The sequence below is a fragment of the Lissotriton helveticus genome, chromosome 5_1 (assembly GCF_964261635.1).
Source record: "Lissotriton helveticus chromosome 5_1, aLisHel1.1, whole genome shotgun sequence".
NCBI classification, from domain to species: Eukaryota; Metazoa; Chordata; class Amphibia; order Caudata; family Salamandridae; genus Lissotriton; species Lissotriton helveticus.
In genome coordinates, this window is record NC_136065.1 from 1,514,032,945 (window position 1) to 1,514,047,287 (window position 14,343).

The following is a 14,343-nucleotide window of genomic DNA, read 5'->3' on the forward strand; positions in this document are numbered from 1 at the left end:
GCGGAAAAGCCGCAGCGGAAAAGCATGTGATTCCCTCCATCCTAATATGGCTGGCGGTGTCTGATAGACACCGCCAGCCATGTGTTGGACTTGGCCTTTTCCCCCAAATTTTTCCCTTTTGACCCCCTTATCTATATTGTCTCTCCCATGGGATTAAACCTGTATAGGCCATGAGTGGTGTGAGACACCTTGTGAAAAATGTAATTACCTGAAGTAATGTGAGCACTTGTAAAATCCCCCATTTTAAAACTGCACCTGATTGAAATGTATTGTATTTAAAATGAATGCCATGGCCCTGGGTTTTGCCACTGGACTGACATAGGTCAGCGGTCTAGATAATATTACCCAGCTACCCCTAGCTTTTGGAGGGAAAGCCTGGCACCCAGGGTGCTCACCCCCTCCCCTAGAAACAGTTTAGGCTAGATGTGCCAACATTCTAGAAGGTCCTGGCACTGCCTGGGAGGAGGGTATAAATAGGGAGAAGTGTCACCAGAGAGTCAGTCAGCGCTGGGACAAAGAAGAGAGGGGTCCTGCTGTGAGGTGCTACCGCCACATGGGCCTGTGAGCTGGGCCCTGCACCCCTATAACCCCCCCCTCTGCTGTCCCCATGGGCCCCTGACAAGGGAGGGCCCCTATCCAGGTCACTGACGCTATTTGACCGGGTACCACGCCAACGCTGAGGGAAAAGAGGTGCCCAGAAGAGGAGGAATGCTGTGGGCTTGAACCCCCCCAGGAGGTGAGGAGTGTGCCCCTGGGGCTGGCTGTGGAACTGTTCGCCCCCCCTCTCCATGAGGCGAGCCTGTCAGACGCTGTTTGGGGAGGTTGGTGCCCCCAGGAAGCTGTGGCCCCTTTGGAAGTGCTGCTGCTGCATTACCTTAAGCGTTGGACTGGGAGGAGCTGCGTGTCCTTAGAAGCCCTGGACTGCCTACCCAGCGCTGTGGGAAGAAAAGCGCATTGTTCTGAGGGCCTGCTGTGTTCCCCCTAGGAAGCGCTATAATCTGGAAGCGCTAATCTGCCCCAGAACTGCCGTGTGGGCGCAAGGAGCAGTGCGCTGTGAATAGCGCTGTGGTTTGAGGAGTAGTGCGTGGTGGAAAACGCTGTTTCCTGAGGAGACTGTGGCAAGGAGCAGTGCGCTGTAAATAGCGCAATTCTCCTGAGGAGAATCATGCTGGAGGAGCCTACCCTCGCGTCAGCGCGCTGTCTGCTATATAAATAATTAATTTAAAAAGGGAGCCTACCCCTTGTCCTTGCCACGCGCTGCGTGGCAGCGCCGGAATCCGCCGCCGCCGTGAGGAGACCCCCCTTGCTGGGGTGTGCAACGTTGCGGCGGCCCCCGATGTGAGGAGAGGGCCGCCGGAATAGAAAAAGGGCCGCGCTGGGCCCGAGAAGCCAGCCTCGACCTGCCCATGTGACGGGGGCGTCCGGCCACGTCATTGGCCCGCCCCCGCCAACGCCGCGCAGGGATTGGTCGCCTGCCCGGGCAGCCGGGAAGACAGGAGGAAGCGGAAGAATAGCCCCGGGTCCCCGTGAGGGAGGGAGGACCCGGGTGAAGCTTCGGTGCAGGGCTCCCGTGGTCAGGAGGGAGCCCTGTGAAGGACGACCGGAGCGGGAGGCCACCCCGCCGGTCTGTGCCCTACGCGAGGGGCCGGTAATGGTAGGCGGGGCCGGGGCGCATTGCCGGTGTCAGCCCGCCTCCCGACCCGTGGGAAAGCAGGGAGAGGGCCCGGACGGAGCCCGCAAAGGAGGATCCAGAACAACCCGGCTGGGGAGGAAGTGCCCTGAGGGCTGCTGCAAGTCCTGCGGCTGGTTGCTAGGCCCCAGAGGAGGGGCCTCGAGGCACATTGTCGGTGCCTGTCCTTCACCCTGCATCTGGTGAGAGTCCCAGAGGACCCCTGGGAGCCGGAGCCCAGAGGTGGTGTAGCGGGGCCCCGTGGAGTCGAGGGAACCCCGTGGGGGACAGAGGAGACCGGGCCAGCCTGGAAGGCCAGGAGGGAGGGGCCTCGTGGCACCTTCTTGGTGCCTGCGCTTCCCAGGGTGAAGCTTCGTGCCTGCTGAGGTCCCTAAACAACAGAGAGTCGTGGAGCAGCCGGTGAGTGGGGCCATATACGGACTGTGTGGGGTGGTGGAGAAGGCAACAGGGCACAAAGTCGGTGCTCGCCCCCTCCATATCTTCTTCTGTTGCAAGGTGACTACTTACCTGATGAAACGGTTATCTTCATGGCCTAATGTGGTGTTACCGGTTGCTATTGCTATTAATGGCCCTGGAAGAGTTCAAGCATCACAAGCTCCGCCTGATGTCTTATGCCCTTTGATTGCAGGTGTCCTGCCCCATGATTTAGGCCTATGCCTGTCGTCACGTAATATGGGTAATGTTCTTCCGTCAAGAGACGCTGATGGAGGGCGTTCTGCATAATGTCGGTCTATAGGTTGGCCTGTCATGTAATACTAGGTCCCTGGTTGCATCCCATGCTGAATTGTTACAGGTGTTCCTGTCTATTATGTGCCATGATGCTATAATGTTTTCCCTTACAGGGGTTGGGTTGGTGTTGTCACGCATGAGGTGTACTTACGCTAATGTTGCAACTTACAATTTCAGCCAACCCCCTAAGGATGAGAGCCTGAGTTGGCCCCGTCAGATTGGCCCCAGGTCTACTGTTATTTAATCACAACCTTTCTTTATTACAGCATGGACTTTGGACTCAACCCCTTTTTGTCCCATGTAAATAATTCCCTATAAAGTACTTGGCTCTGGTGCCAGTTGGCACCTTGTTGTGATTACCACTATTTGGTTCCTTTTTACCTTGCAGGTTGGAGATATCACTAAATTTATTCTTTTTCCAACCAAAGGTTGTGTCGTGACTCTTTTGTAGTGTGATTGGTGTGTCGTCTGTGGATACTGCGTGAGTGCTTCACATGTCCTCGAAGTTTGGCCTGCCCGCTTGATGCCATGCTACCCCCTTGGAGATTTGGGCAACCCCCATTTCCAACACCATGTTAGTGCTTTTCCGCCGCGGTCGGAAGGCGACCGCGGCGGAAAAGCTGCGGACGGAATTCAAGACCCACCAGCCATCCTAATTTGGCGGTGGGTCTTTGGAGGCTCCGCAGCGGTTTTCCCGCATCCTCCGGGCCGGCGGTGGCTTCCGCCGGCCCGGAGGATGCGGGAAAACCACGATCATAATCGGCCCCTAATTTGGGCTTACCTGGAATTTGTAAGAAAATTGCATTTGCATGCACAAAGCGGCAGGCACCGCGCGGTGCCTGCCGCTTCGTGCACGCAAAGGCTGGGGGTACCATAGGTACCCCCATGTGCACCCCCACCCCCCTTCACCCAGGGGGCCCGCAACGGGCCCCCAAAGTGAATGTCCCTATGCTTTTCCACGGTGGAAAAGCCGCCGCGGAAAAGCATGTGATTCCCTCCATCCTAATATGGCTGGCGGTGTCTGATAGACACCGCCAGCCATGTTAGTGCTTTTCCGCCGCGGTCGGAAGGCGACCGCGGCGGAAAAGCTGCGGACGGAATTGAAGACCCACCAGCCATCCTAATTTGGCGGTGGGTCTTTGGAGGCTCCGCAGCGGTTTTCCCGCATCCTCCGGGCCGGCGGTGGCTTCCGCCGGCCCGGAGGATGCGGGAAAACCACGATCATAATCGGCCCCTAATTTGGGCTTACCTGGAATTTGTAAGAAAATTGTGGGTTGATTGCATACTTGTGAACTAGCCATGTTCAAACTCTAAAAAAAAAAAATTATTAAAAAGACCTATGAATTACAAATACAAGTACTACTTTGAAAAGTGAAGCAAACACTTAAAAATATGAATAAATGACAAAAATTTTAAAAATGAAGAAAAAAAGTCATATAAAAGTGCAAAAAATACACTCTAAAGTTTATGTCAGATCAGTGTGCACATCACTGTAGATAAACAGAAAGTTAGATCAGTGTGCACATCACTGTAGATAATTCAAATGTGCACAGAAAAGAGTAAATTCATTAATTGTGCACATCCAAGAAAAAGTGTTTCCAATAAATAAACAACCTCCGCTGAGATTAGAAGCAAAGACACTCTGAATATACATAAATCAATTAAGTGTGCGCATCACTGAAACTGCGCTGGATTTCCGAAACCATGGATGACTTGCAAAAACAGGACGATGAATCACTAGTGTGCGCATCACTAAAATGCGCTGGTTTTCATAAACGACGAATCATTTTCAAAATGTAGATAATAAGGAATACATTTTAAATCCTAATCTCACCCGCTTCTGTGGCAGTTTTTCGAAATAATTGAAGATCGGGTTAAAAGGATTAAATAAGTCAATTAAACAGTAGCGCGATTGCTCAAAATGGCCGCCACTTGCGTAGTAACGTGAAAATGATGGTTGCTATGTTACGCTCTGATGCCAATAGAACACAGTATAGCTGATAGATGACACGCAGACGTAGTGCGCTGACGTATTAAGTATGCTTGTCACTCAGCATACTGCGCGTTGACAAAAGCATTCTCATCACACAGCGTGACTTTAGAAGGATCGAAATCTTCACACGCGCTGGAATTTAGACATCCACGAGCTCTTAACGGCGAATTCACACGTACACATCCTGGCATCCATGGTAAAACAACACAAAAGGTAGTTAAAATCACAGTACCTTTAAATAGTTAAAAACTCAGTGAGTCTTTGAGCTAATTCCGTTGAAAGAAGAGATGAATAGCCTTGAATATGAGGAATTTCGCTAAAAAATTCAAAAATATTAAAATTCACAAAGAAATAAAATAATCCAGTGGGTCTGCACTAGAATAGTCCTCGTCGCCAATGTAATGAATAGAAGTGGTCAGATAAATTGAAAATAAAGAATTTATTTAGTGCAGAAGTAAGCGACCCACTGGAGCCACGAAGAAAGCTTCCAATCAAATCCCAATACAACGGTTTCTCCTTTGAACAAACACTACATGTTACATTCTAATTATTGCATAAACACATTCCATATAACAGAACACGGTCTAAATTCTATTAATCTAAATTCTAACATAGACATAAAGATAAAACTCTAGTACCACAGGTACGTACTCAATGTGTATTCATTAACAATTCGTGCAGAGAGGAGGGGCATCAGTGTGTCCTTGCCGCGTGTGGCCTATTAGCCGAGTTCACACCCGCAGGAGGCTGGGATCTGTGGTCTTACCTCCAGCATCAGCAAAGGTCAGTCAGTTTTGTTGCAGCACATAATAAACGTGCAGCCATTATGGGGATGGGTGCCCATGGAGGTCTAGGATATGAAGTATTTATAATGTGGAGTACTCCTGGTCGTAGAGCTGTGTCATTGTGGAATCAGCAACTGGTAAAGGTGCGGCGGCACCGACTAGGGTATCTAGAACAAGTGGTGAACCAGTGGCTCTAGCAATCAAATTAGAGTCTATCTCTGCAGAAGTGGCCCAGCCTGGATTGAGTGTAGCCTGCAGGTCCTGGACCCTCCTTATTTTCTACAATGACCGTTCTGGTTATTATATTTTTCTCTTCTTTTTTTCAGTCCTATTTACTTCATTGATTTATTCATCCACTAATAGCTTTGGTTAGGATTATGACAGCAAAAGAACTCAGACCTGGCAGAGTTCTCTCTTCCAGATTGTGACAAAAAACTAAATCTAACCCATTCGGAAACAGAACGCCGCACCTGACAGCTTTAAAAGGGAGTGGAATAATATCAGCGTACTTTCAAAAACTCGGTGCAGTTGAAGATGAATGTTATGATGCAAACAGAAGAGGATCAGCGACCGTGCCAATAGAGGGAGTGTGGGTGCTGCCAAACTCTACTCACTCAGTTCATGAGTCCTACTGCAAAGGGAACATCCATTTTTAAGGGAACGCTTTCCAGTGTGTGCCTTTATAGCAGCATAACAGGCTTCACAGGCCTCTATTGTATTGGACTATATTTTGCCTCACATTTCACCTTTCAAATTAAATGAGGATGTAGTAAACACAGGTGAGGTATTATTGTTGATATGCCCATGCGGCTGAAAAATTCTTCAGAAATATTTTCTAGTATCCCATGTCTCATAGCCTCTATCCTATCAAACATTTCAACGTCTCCAAATTTGTTATTGCACCCACTGAGTAATATCCCAGCGGATTACCTATATTTTTTAACTCACTGATAAATCTTGAGTGTGTCTTGTCATCTATTTTGTCTCAACTAGCCTCTTCGATGCGTCGGATGGCCCCGGGCCATCCGACTTCACAGTGGGCGTGTGCGGGCGGGGGGCGTCCGAACTGCGCATGCGTTTTTTTTTTCAGCACCACAGCAGAATGTCAGCCGAGGCGAAGAGGCTAGAGAAGACATGTGATAGCACTAATCATATTTCCGATATTCTGTCAGTGACACTTAAAGAATTACCTTTAAAACTAGTTGGTGATCGCAGATCGATGAGTGCTAAAAGTCCTGTCCCAAGTTGTTGGGAGAGTGTAGACCAAGTGGGGGTTCCGTGTTTGAAATTGAAACAAAGGTTAACAAGTGTGAAATGTTGGCTGATTTATTCCAGTTGGAATCCCTTTTTAATTTCAAAGTATTTTTATTGAGTTTTAGAACAGAGAAAACAGGCATGGCATAGCATAACAATGGACATCAACAGGCGAGTTGGGCAGGCGAGACAGACAGACACGTCTTCTCTAATAAGCGTTAGGTGAGCAGGATGAGCATGCCCAGATGGAAAGGTGGTGGCTGGAGGTCGAAAGAGACCCCCAGTCGGGACAACAGTACACAAGCCAGCCTTCAAAACCTCCCTCCCTCCTCTACCCCCAACTCCAACACCCCCCCGACCCCACCAGTACGCCAGTCTTCCATAGTAATCGTGTGAGTGATAGCTAAGTTGAATGTATCAAGATGCCTCCGGCTGCGCCCGGTCGACCATGCAGTCTGTAAGTCGCAAGATGCGAAGGTACTTCGGGCAGGTGATTTCGTGGAATTCCCTGGAGAGTAACGTCAGGAGCGGCTGCCAGGCAATGCGGAATGTGTCGGTGGTATGTGTGAGTGTGGCCTGGATCCGTTCCATGCCTAACGTGAACCACAGCTTGTGTAACCAGCCTGTGTGGGTGGGTGAGACAGTGGAGCCCCAGAGCGACAGGACGTGTTGCGACGCCGCCTGCATAGCGATGCCCATCTGCTTGCCGCGAGCTGATCTTAGGGGGAATGTAAGTGCATTGGGAAGCCCTAGGATTGTGTAAGCTGGGAAGCGCGGGACCTCAGTGTCAAACGTGGAATCAATATCGTCCAGGACGACCTTCCAGTACTCTTGCAAGGCGGGACATTCCCACAAGAGGTGAGTCAGTGTACCCCGGCTGCCACATCCTCTCCAACACAGCGCGCTGCGGGTCGGGTTACCTTGATTGAGTCTCGCTGGGGTAAGGTGCCAATAGATAGCCAATTTTATCGCTGATTCCTTGGCTTTGATATTGCGGGTAGTGTGGGCAGCCCTATAGTATATGTGGTTCCATTCTATGGAGGAAAGAGGTCTTCCAAGTTCAGCTTCCCATCGCCGCTGTCCAGCAGTTTTCGCGGGGTCGACAGCAGGGGAGAGCATCCGATAGAGGTCCGAGATAAGATGTTTATCTGAGTCCTTGGACACTAGCCAGCGTTCGAACGGTGTAATTTGCCGGCCTACCAGAGGAGCAACGTCCGGCCTCAAGAGCCAATGGCGGATTTGGAAATATTGAAACAGGTGGGGGTCATCCACTCCATAGTCTCGCGAGATATCGGCGAGAGAGAGGAAACCTTCTGTATCAAAGAGGTGCCCAGCCGACCGGCAGGGCGTATCACGCCATTGCAGGAAAGCTTGAGTGTCCGTGCCTGGTAGGAATGCGGGGTTGTCAAAAAGTGGGGTGAGCGGGGATGGGAAGGTCGTGAGGCCCCGCTTGACCGCCACCATGTCCCAGGTCGCCATAGTGGTCCGAGTAATAGGGGAGCGGAGGAGATAACGTGGCCTATGCCGACGAGCAAGAAACTGTATTTTCCACAGGGAGGTCTGTGCCATGGCCCTGTCCTGGAAGAGCCATCTCTTCTCTGATTCGGGCCGGTACCACTCCACTAGATATCGGATTTGCGAGGCCTGGAAATATTGCAACAAGTTTGGGATCCCGAGGCCGCCCTCGTCCACAGTCCTGTGCGCCACTCGTTGATGTAGTCTGGCGCGTTTCCTCTCCCACACGAATTGATGAAGATCATGTTGTAGGTCAGCCAGCATTCCCGTTGGCGGTGACACCGGGAGGGTCTGAAAGATATATAATATTTTGGGTAGGACCGACATCTTCACCGCCGCGATCCTCCCAAGTAAGGAGAGAGGCTGCTTCGACCAACGCGCAAGGTCAGCCCGGATCTGGGATGATAAAGCAGAGTAGTTTTGATTGACCGTCGAGGCCGTGGAGGAGGTCAAGGTAATCCCCAGGTAAGGCAGCCGAGTGGTGGACTGCAGTTGGCACCCGAAGTCGGGTGGTGGGTTATTGGGAAGAGCGTGGCTGCCTAGGGGCAGTATCAGGGACTTCCCCTGGTTAACCTTAAAACCGGATACCGCGCCGAAGTGTGCCAACTCCGCCAAAAACGCCGGTATGGAGGTAGAGGGGCGGTCCAAAGCGGTGATTATGTCATCTGCGTACAGTCCCACCACGTGGGTTTCGTTGCCGAAAGACATTCCTAGAATGTGGGGGTTGTCGCGGATCTTCTGCACTAAGGGCTCCACGTATAGAGCAAACAGGAGGGGTGAGAGGGGACACCCCTGACGGGTTCCTCTCTGGATCTCGAAGGGGTCAGACTTGAGGCCACCCAGCCGGACGCGCGCCAAGGGACGGTGGTAGCAGCTCGCGATCCAGGCCTGAAACCGGTCGCCCAGGTGGTACCGTCGCAGCACAGCCTGTAAGTAGGTCCAATCGACACGGTCGAAAGCCTTCTCTGCATCGATGGCCAATAGGGCAGAGTCGGAGACCTGAAAGTGGGCCTTGTCCACGAGGTGCAGGAGTCGTTTGGTGTTGTCGCTGCACTGGCGGTTTGGGACAAAGCCCGATTGGTCCGGCTCAAGGATGCCCGGGAGGCAGGGACCCAGGCGAGCCGCCAGCACCCCCGTGAATAGTTTCAGATCTAGATTGAGCAGGGAGATGGGGCGGAACGCGGAGCAGTGCGTGGGGGGTTTGCCCGGCTTAGGCAGGACTACAATGTCGGCTGCAAGCATATCGGGTGGGATGGAACTCGGCCCTTCAAAGGAATTAAATAGCCTAGCGAGGATAGGCGCCAGAACAAGGCCAAAGGATTTATAAAAGCCCGAGGAGAAGCCGTCAGGGCCCAGGGACTTAAGCGGACGGAGGCGTGCAATGGCAGCAAGGATCTCGTCGGGGCGAATGGGGGCATCAAGGGTTTCCACGCTCGCCGGACATAACGGCGTGATGTCTGCCGTTTGTAAGTAGGCGTCAATGGCCGTCGGAGACGCCCTATCCGCGCTGTAGAGGGAGGCGTAGTAGGAGCGAAAGGCCGAGGCAATCTGTGCGTCCTCAGTAACCGCATCACCGGCGTCGTCTAGTAGCTTCGTGATTTTGGAGCGTTGGAGTTTGGCTTTCAAGGCGCTGGCCAGGAGCCGGCCGGTGCGGTTGCCCCCCACGTAGTACGTGTGACGGAGGCGAAGGGCGGCAAATTCTGCCCTGTCAGTGTCGAGACTAGCCAACTGAGCCCTGGCGGCCTTAAGTTGGCGCCAAATCCTCGGGGCTCCAGTGCGACTATGAACTCTCTCCAACTCCGCGACCTTGTCGGAGAGGTCGCCCCTCTTTTCTTTGCGAAGTTTGACGTCCGCGGCGGAAATTGCTATCAGCTCCCCCCTAACGACCGCTTTCAAGGCTCCCCATAAGGACGGCATTGACACATCCGGGGTGTCGTTGGTAGCCAAGTAGTCTGAGATGCATTTATGAAGTTGGCGGGTTACCGCCGGTTTTTGTAAGAGGGTCTCGTTAAGCCTCCACGATCCCGGAGCGCGCGGCGAACTGGGCACGTTAAGTGTCAATTCCATTGCTTGATGGTCGGAGAGGGCAGCCGGGACAATTGACACTGTAGCGATGTGGGGAATGAGGGTCGATGAGCCCATGAAGTGGTCTATGCGCGCGTAGGTGTGGTGTACGTGCGAGTAGAATGTGTATTGCGTTGTAAGTGGGTGTGCGTGTCGCCAAAGGTCCGAGATATCTCGATCATGCAGCCAGGAGGCGCCCTTCTGTGAAATCGCCCCAGTGTCACCGTAACGGTGCCCCGATCTATCCTTAACTGTATCCATGACGAGGTTAAGGTCCCCCCCTAGGAGCATTGGAATCCCTTTTTAAAGAAAAAGATCGTTCTGGACAAGCGGACCCCAGTAGGTGGGAGGATTTGCCGGTTCCAGCACATAGGAAAGAGAAAAAGGAAAATTTGAAGGTTAAAAAAGAAAAGACAAGAAGGCTTACATTTTCTATGTTGGTATCGCAAGGAGAGGACCTCATTGGGCAACCATTAGCAGTAGAAGGTTCTGTTGATGCCCTGTCTGGGGAAGCCTTTCAATCATTGATTCCTAATACTCATGAGGGGTGGGTGCATCTGATGGCCAATCCTAAGATTCTGAGCAGCTGAGCCTGGACAGATTGGTGCACGTAAATGTCACGGTTGGACTCCCCCTAAATGTAGGAGCTGAGCATTTTAGGGCAGATACTGAACAAAGATGGGGCAATGGATCTGCAATTAGCCCCTGGGAGGAAGCAGAGTGGGTTCTGCAATTGGTAGATATCTTTGCTGATATGGAATGTGTTCTTAATAGATCATGCTTTCTATCTCTTTTTGAGTCAATTACAAGGTTGTCCAAAATTTCTTCTAAAAACTTTTCTCTGGTTGTTCTTCCAAAAGCCAGAGAAATGGCTACTTTGTGGCTGATCACCTGGGTTTACTTTTATTCCAGGATGGTGGCGGATTAATTCATGAATTGTTTGGATGAGCTTTAAAGGACAGGTTTTGACATCTATGACTCATTCATACCTAGGCCTATCTCCTCCGAGGTGTTGTCAACTCAGGTGAATGCACAGGGGGAGAGTGCAGAGGCCTCAATTAATCAGTCCACTTATGTTCCCTCATCAGGGAGAGGATCAGGGGTCGTTGGTTTGTTGGGTTTGATAATATCCTTATGATGAAATCTGAAAAAGGAAGGCAGATCTTTTTTAATTGTGAAAAATCCTCAAACAAGCATGACAAAACATGGAATTGGATTGCAGGGACACTAAATGATAAAACTGTGCCTATTTTCTAGATCCTGATGATATAACTTGCTGTCATGGAACATTGCGGGTCTGAAAAGGAACTCAGATTCTTTGTGGGCTGGTATTACGGATAGAAATGCTATGATTATTGCATTGCAAGAGACCATGGGAAGTGAATGATGGGGTGATGAGCGATTACAGGGTTTTTAATATTTGAGCAGTTAAGGGGAAGTTCGGCCAGCCTGCGGGAGGCCTAGCTGTAATGCTAGGTGTTAAATATGAAATTGAGTGAAGGAAAGCAGGATCTGCTTCTTATGGTTACCCCCACTTCTTGCTTGATGTGATGCTGTTTTTGACTAGTCTACTGGGATCATGCTATTCAGGACCTCAGTCTATCTGCTTTCTCCCTAAACTGTTATATTATGTACTGAGGTACACTCCAGATTAGATACTGGGGTACCTTGTCAGTCCACAGTATATGGTACCCATGTACCCAGTGCATAGGTACCCCAGAGGCCTCCCATGGACTGAAAGCCATTCCTTATTTGCGATTAGCAATTAGCGAATCGCAAATAAGGAAGCAGTAGAAATCGCAAAAAATATTGCGATTTCTACATGAATCCCGTTTTGCGAGTCTTTAATAGCGATTCCTTAATAATCGCTATTAAGGACTCGCAAAACATGACAATGATGAATCTGGGGGTTAGTGTATTAAGGCTCTGTGTAGCACCTGAAAGTCTGCATGAGGGGCACATTTGGTGTCCCTGTGCATAGTCCAGTTCAAACAATTGGCTCCCGCTCTGGACCGAAACTGGACAAAGGACAGAGGAGTAACCTCCCCTCTGTCCAGGCGCTCCCCTGGGAGGGTACCCTGAATCTTCCAAACCCTTAGAGTACTTAAGGGCTTACCTGAGTGTAGGTCCCTAGATTTGTCGTGGACAAGAATTAGAATTGAAACCACTGCACTACGACCGCCTGGGCACTCTGGACTTTGCTGGACTTCGTTTGGGGCTGACTTCGTCTCTCAGTCTGTTGCCACATCTGTGGCTGTGCACCATACAGGATCCGTGCAGGAGCTGTGGAGCATCCAAGACACCTGAAGATAATCTCCCTTGGAGTGAAGGAGTCACTCCTCTGCATTCGTAGGCACCGCAAAGAAGATGACCGGTCTGCAGATCTCGAGCTCCTCCAGACTCTGTGGGCTCTCAATTCAGGTGGTGATTTTCCTCAGCTCCTGAGGTCTGTTCTCCCCTCTGACCAAAATGGAGGCCAGTATTCCTTGTGGGGGTTGCAATAACCAAAACCCTGGGTACCGCATCACCTTTGCAAGTGCAAAGGCTTGTTGATATCTTTGCAAGAAGATCTTTGGGCTCCAAGTAAGCCCAAACTCAAGCATCTCCAGTGATCAGAAGCTTTGGCCACACCACATTGTTTGCATCTTGGCCTCCCTCTTTTGGTGAGCTGCTTGAGGTCCTCTCACGACTCCTGTGCCTCCGGCCTGTGGGCCCAATTGAGGGTCAGCTTTGTTTTTCTTGGGCTTCCCTGATTGCTAGGGGCATGCCATGACTCCCCTGCTTGCGGTGCATCTCCTGGACCTTGCGTGTCCCAACCGTGCACCTTCTTGACTTCCTGCCTGACTTGAATTTACCAGGGCTTGTTGGTGGTCCCGCCGGACACCAACCCCTCAGCACTCAACATCCTTCATGGAACAGTTCGTATCTGGCTCCTGGTTGTCCTGAGCATCGCCTGGTCTTTGCAGCTGCAGAGTCAAGGTCACCGTCATCTATCCTGAAGAACCCGACTTCGGTGGGCATTCGTCTACAGAGCCCCAAGTCACTCTCAAGTGAGCCAGACTCACTCCCCTCTGCTTCCAGGTACTCTTCATCAAGAATCCACATTTGCATAGCCACTGACACTTTCTCCTCTTCCAGCAGTGGCACTTTCCTGAAATCCTCTATTGGGTTCGAAGGCGGTTTCTGACGCCACTTCACACCTATGCACCCGGCTTCCCTTGGATAGGTAACTTGGGTACCTCAGTATCAATGGGTGGGGTGGCTCTCCAACCTTCTGTCTTCCACAGGATTTCTTCATGGTCAACTGGGAAGGGTCCCTAATCTTTAAAATTCCAACCACAACTTTCACATAGACTTGTATGGCGAACGCAGTCGTGTTCCCACACTGCACACGCACCCTGTGGGGTCCCTATCTATGCACCTTGAGTGGTTCCTTGGGGTCCCACAAATTCTTCATCTTCTCGACATTGTCCTGACTCGAGTCGTGGTTCTTTTTTTTATTATTGAAAATCAGACATGATACATTAGAGTAGACAAAGAGGAAGAAAAAAAAAAAATATATATATAGAATTATAGCATTATACAATGGGTAGGTTAGATATAATACAAAATGAAAGGAAAAGCATATATAGCAAAGAGAAAATAACATATTTCTTTACAGATATCCATTGATTATATTAACCTATAACCAGAAAGTTAGATCTGTTTATTTACCCTACTCCTTGCCTATTTCGTTCCTCCATCCAAACGATAAGTGGTTTCCAGATATTCATACCTTTTTTTCTATTTTTTGAGCCTTTACATTTATATAAAGCAATTTCTTTTTTCCCAATACAAATTAGTCGATTTAGCCACTGATAGAAAGTTGGTGGTTCGGAGTCCTTCCATACTGTGGCAATCAAAAGACGTGCTATTGCTAAACTTAGAAACATAAAATCTCTTTGTGGCGTATCAATTTGCAGTGTTACATCAAAACCCAGCATCATTAGTGTGGCAGTAATCTTAAGGTTCCTCCCCAATGTCTGTTGCATAAATGATTCAATTCCCATTTTTAGCTCGTCTAATTTAACACAGGAGTAAAACATATGTGTCATATCAGCTGGCCCGTTTTGACATCTTGGGCATCTATCCGAATCTCTCTTCCCCCATTTAAAGAGCTTCGCTGGTGTGTAGTATAAGCTATATACAGTCTTATATTGTTGAGCCTTCAGGTTAGATGCCATAAATACATGTTTACCTATTTCCAGCACTTTATAAAAAAATACGGAAAATCGAAGGGATCTTTACTAATTTTATTTGGAGCTACCAAAGAA